This window comes from Rattus rattus, unplaced genomic scaffold (genome assembly GCF_011064425.1).
Source record: "Rattus rattus isolate New Zealand unplaced genomic scaffold, Rrattus_CSIRO_v1 PGA_scaffold_79, whole genome shotgun sequence".
NCBI lineage: Eukaryota > Metazoa > Chordata > Mammalia > Rodentia > Muridae > Rattus > Rattus rattus.
In genome coordinates, this window is record NW_022651196.1 from 10,450 (window position 1) to 16,237 (window position 5,788).

General features: G+C 42.8%; 1 non-coding gene and 1 pseudogene across 1 annotated transcript; one reads left to right on the forward strand and one right to left on the reverse strand.

Annotated features, from left to right (window-relative positions):
* The first annotated feature begins 448 nt into the window (after positions 1 to 448).
* Positions 449 to 1,442, forward strand: LOC116889750 (annotated as a pseudogene).
* A 3,998-nt stretch (positions 1,443 to 5,440) lies between these two features.
* LOC116889751 lies at positions 5,441 to 5,572 on the reverse strand. Its single transcript, XR_004386506.1, has one exon. It is a non-coding gene; the product is annotated as a small nucleolar RNA SNORA17 (small nucleolar RNA).
* Positions 5,573 to 5,788: the final 216 nt, after the last annotated feature.

Sequence of the window (5,788 nt, forward strand, 5' to 3'; positions counted from 1 at the left end):
TCATGTAGATGATCACTTCCTCTTGGTAAAATGTGTAAAGTGGGGTTTGGGTCAGCTCTTCTTCGGAGCTTTCTTTTTGCTTTTAGGCTCCACGAGGCTTTCAGATTAGTGCGTGATGGCTGCTGTAGTTGGTGCAGTTGTGACTCAAACACACCTGACTACTCCGCATGTGTCAGTACAATCCTCCCAGCACCCAATAGAAAATAGAAACTGATTAAATAGCGCCATAGTGCTCAGATAACAAAGACATGAATACTGAGCTGTAAATATAGACTTCCCATTTCCCCCTTTAATCCATTTACTAATAATACTGGTCTCTCACTGTGGACTAGGCTTTTGTCTTACAGCTGTTTTATTAATAGGGAAAGAATGTAACCTTGGGTTTTCTGTCTCCAAGGCCTGACTCTCCTCTACGATCTAGTGTGATGTACTGATGGGCTTCTGTGCCATGTTGCCATTTAACGACGAAGATGAATTTTCCCTTTTTAGATACAGCGCAGAACCATGCACCAAGGAAACCGAACTGCTTTCGCTGGATTCATCCTCCTGGGACTCACTGTGGGGTCTGAGCAGCAGCTGCTCCTCTTCACACTGTTTCTATGCATGTATCTGGTCACTATGGTAGGAAACGCACTCATCATTCTGGCTATCATCAGCGATACTCACCTTCACAGTCCCATGTACTTCTTCCTTGCCAATCTATCCTTCACTGACATCTGCTTCACAAGCACTACAGTCCCTAAAATGTTGGCAGACATCCAAAGCCAGAATCCAGCCATCTCCCTTGCAGGATGCTTTACACAATGTACTTTTTTATGTTCCTGGTGGACCTGGACAATTTCCTTTTGGCAGCCATGGCATATGACCGATATATTGCCATCTGTCACCCATTACACTATGCTGCACTGTTGAATCCCAAGCGCTGTGCCCTGTTGGTTGTGATTCCATGGATTATCTCTAATCTAGTCTCAATACTACATCTCAGCTTGTTGAGTCGCTTGCCTTTCTGTGACCAGAGAGTAATCCCCCACTTTTTCTGTGATCTGGAACCCATTTTAAGGCTTGCCTGCTCAGATACTCAAATCAACAACCTGCTCATCCTTGTTGTTGGGGGAACAGTTATCTTCATCCCCTTTGTTTTTATTCTTGTATCCTATGCACTTATTGGCACTGCTGTTCTCGGTGTTCCATCAGCAAAAGGAAAGTGGAAGACATTTTCTACATGTGGGTCCCACCTCTCAGCAGTGTCTCTCTTCTATGGGTCTATTGTTGGTGTCTACTTTCTCCCACCTTCCAGCTACTCAGCAGAAAGAGATAAGGTAGCTGCTGTCATGTATACAGTTGTAACCCCCATGATGAATCCCTTCATTTACAGTCTAAGGAACAAAGTCATGAAAAGGGCACTGAGAAGGTTATTCAGCCAAAGAAGCTTTTGTTTGTAGTTGGTGAACTCTGACTTACAGATATCTTTATTAATCCTTATAAACCTAGATAGGCAAAAAGGATACAGGGCCTTAGGCTACTCAGCATCCTTAGCAGTTTCCTCCCATCAACTTCTTAACCTCAGTTCTGTCCCAAGTTTCTAGTTCCAAGATATCTCATCACAATAAAAGGATCACAACAACAAAACAAAAGAAAACTCCTTTATTTTATTTACAACCTTTCTTCACTGCTTGCATAAAGACTGTTCCTTAAATGAATTTCTTTATACAAATGAATATATAGTCAAGGTTTAATAATTTTATTTAATGTTTGGATTGAATTACCTTTTATTCTCAACTAGATTTTACATACTAAATTATAAATTTCCAAAGAGGTAAGGGAGGAGTAAGATAAGGGAGACGAGGGATCAAGGGAAGGTAGGGAATAGGTAAAGAAGAATGGCTATTATTTACAGTATCATATAGATAAAACAACATTAACATTCACAATGTCCAATGAATAACTTCTTTCTCTACCCCTTTGAGGTAAATGTTGTGGTGTTCTCATGTGCCAGGTAAGAAGAAAAAAGTATACACTATGAAAAGAATGTGCTTCACCAAAACACAGCAAACATCTTGTCCTATGAGAACTACAGAGGCTCTTTAGCCATGGAATTCTTCTGAAGTTCTGCAATGATGACTCCCCAGAACTATGAAGCATCACTCACTGTTTCATCTAGCTTTGTCACACTCTCTGTTGTAGCTACATTGAACATCTTCTCATTCCTTGAGAGTCTATGATTTTTCAGCACTCTAGTCCTCACAATATATGTGCTCTCCTTGAAATGTGTTTTATCTTCTCATTCTAATATATTCAACACATTCTTTCTGGTTCCATAGTAGATGCTGTATCCCATGAGCGCTCATGTTTCTAGGTACAACTCACTTTTCTTTTTGTCTCTCATATAGCACTTTATTTTTCTCTGTGTGTATGTGTGTGTGTGTGTGCAAAACATTTGCTATTACTGAGCAATATTTCCAGCCCTTAGCAAATTGAACACCCACTTCGTATGAATGTTTTATTACTTGACACAATGGATTATAATTAGTACAATATTTGTTTGTGTTGTCCAAAGTACTACGAACCCTTGGAGGTGGGTAGGATGATCTTGTCATACTAAACTCTGTAGCTCTTGCCAGAATACAATGCCTAAAATAGAGTAAACACTCAGGAAGATGAATTGAATCAAGTAGACATTCAAAAAATAGTTTTTTCTCTGACAAGTTATTGTTAGTAATTCCTGATCAAATACCAATTTTTTATGATAGTCACTTTTCTTATGGTATAATCTATGAATTAGTTATACTAGTGCCTATCTCCTTTTTACATCTATTGATGATATAGTGTAGTTAGTATTTAACATGTCCTGAGATAGAAGGCTCTGAAATTCCATACTAGATAGACTGCTGGGTCATCACAGGTTGCTGTTCTAGAAAATAGCTTCTCTTGTCTGTAGCCTTCTGTAAGCCACCAACTATCCTTTTTAAAAATTTAAGCTTTAAAATTTCATTTTATGTGTATGTGTGTTTTGTTTACATGCATGTCTGTGCATCACTTGCGTATCTTGTGCCCCATAGATGCTAAAATAGGCATCAGATTCTCAATAACTGGAGGTACTTATGGTGTGAGCCAAGATGTAGATGTTGCTAATTGAAGTGATGTCCTCTGGCTGAGGACATGAGTTCATGTCCTCTGGCTGAGGACCAGTGCTCTTATTTATTTATTTATTTATTTATTTATTTATTTATTTATTTATATTCATTGTTATCTTATGCAATATACCCTGAATTCAGGCTCCCCTCATTCTTCTCCTCACAGCACCCACTTCTGTCTGAGACTCATGGCTCCTCTGTTTCCTTTCACAAAAGAGCACACTTCTCAGTGATATCAACTGAATGTGGCAGCCAGTGCTCTTTCTTTTAAACTTTTTATTGGTCTTTGTGAATTTCAAATCACGTACAGCAATCCAGTTCGATCCCTTCACACCCACCCTCTACCCTTTTAACAACCCCCTGCAATGGAGAAGAAAATCTTATTGTGGAAGATAGTGAATCACAGTGTGTCTCGCCGTATACCCTTTTGTCTACACTTCTATGCTTGCACATGTTCATTGCAGTGATCCATTTGTATGAGGCCTCTTGCCTCTGTTACTCTATCAATACTGGAACCTCACTGAGACTTCTCTTGGACATCACTTAGATATATTGTTGTTGCCCTGAATAGTTTTGAATCTGTAGACCTGACTTCTTCATGCATTCCAGCAATTCTTCACTGGGGTAGATGTTAGGGTGAGCCAATTCAAAGGCCAGGATGTAGGCCTGAGTGACATCTCATCTGGTCAACCCACTGGCTCTCCAGGTATTTCACCCTCTGGGCTGGCTCCCCAGCAACCCCTGCTTCCAGGTCTAATTCTATGCTGCTGTCCAGGTGAGGTGCAGGACCAGCTCTCCCAAGTGTTACAACAGGTGAGAGTCATGGCCAGTTCTCCCACACTGATGACCCCTGGACCAGGTATCCCAAGTTTTGCACAGGTGAGGGTCATGGCCAGTTGTCCTCCACTCATGAACCCTAGGCCAGCTTTCCTGCCTTTCATAGATGGTGAGAGTTGAGGAAGGGGAGAAGGGCCTTTTTTGCTCATTGGTGCCTGCCTAACAAACAGGAGGCAGTTTCATGTCTCCCTCATCTATGCCCCCCAGGGCTGGCTCATTTGCCACCCCCCGGAATCCAGGGCTAGTTCTACTCTGCTGCCCAGGTGAGGAGAAGGGCAAACTCTCCCACTCTGATGACCTCATGGCTAGCTCTTCTGCCTGCCATCTCTCCTTTGCCCATGACACCACACGGCAGACAATTGACAGGGCCAGCTGTCCCATGCTCAGACCCTCAGTCCTGCTCATTTTTGCTCCCACCAGGAGGGTCAGTTTTTACTGCACAGACCAGGTTAGGTGCAGGGCCTGTTCTCCAGAGTGTTGAGTGTTGCAGCTGATGAGTGCTAAGGCCATGTTTCCTACTCTCATGAACCCAGGGACAGGTCTTCTGCCTGCCACAAGTGGTGAGGAACACAAAGGGAGGAGGACATTTCTCATTGGTCCACACCATCACATGGGAGATGAGTGGTAGGCCATGTCTCTCAGGGTCATACCCTTGGGCGTGGCTCACTTGCAATTCCTGCAACGTGCAGGTCTACTCTCCCAAGTACTACAGATGGCTAGGGGCAGGGTCACATCTGCTTTCATGCTCCCAGGTCCAGCTCTCCCTAAGTACTCAAGTGAGGGATGAGGCCAGTTCTGCACAGCCTTCAAACAAGTCCCTGGTCAACAGCCCAGACCAGTGATGTCCATCTGGGCTTTGGTGGTAATAGATCCTGCTGCTTCAGGGCCATGAACCCTTACATGGCCCCCAGTGGCAGTACAGGCCTTTACCTCACCATGGCCTTAGGTGGTACCACCAGATACTCATATCAGGCTGTTCTTTAGTACCCTTGAGTCTCCAGTTGTGCCTCTTTTCATCATGCCCACATCCTTTTGTTTTGTTTCTCTTCCATTTCTCAACCATTTACTTGCTACTTTTAGAGGACCACAGGATCCCTGAGTGTCTGGGGTCATCTTAGGAGTCGTATTAGAAGTATGATGCCCTGCTTATGCATTATGGTATCTGGCAGGGGTCATCTCGGGAATGGTCTGTTCCCCACTTCCCTGATCTGTCCAGCACGTAACTGGTGGTTATCTCAGGCTAGTTCTTTGTCCAGGCCCACTATGCCAGTCTGATGGTTATCTTTGGTTTCCTCCTCACATGGACCACTCAAGTGGATCCATAGAAGGATCATTTGTCTTCTGTCTAGGGCCCTCAGTTCCTGGTGGGTTTCTTCTAGTCTCTCACTTGTTCCTGGTCCTGGGAGCCATTGGGGCCTGTGAAGCACTAGGCTGGTGGTTATCTCAGGGTTGCTTTTTTTTTTCCAGGGAATATCAGGCTCTTAGTCATTCAGATGTTCATAGGTTAGAACACTGAGCATAGACCTAGCCTCTCTACTCTCTGCTACCTACTGACATAGGTGTGACACAGCAGCCACTCCTGCAACAATTCTAGGGCTAGGTCAGACTGTGCTCTTAGCCATTAAGCTTTCTCTCTAGCTCCCAACTATTATTCTTGTTGGACGACAAATACATACATACATACACATATATATGTATATATATGTATATATATGTATATATGTATATATATGTATATATATGTATATATACATATATATGTATACATATGTGTGTGTATGCACATATATGTACATATTTCAAATATATCTTACTGG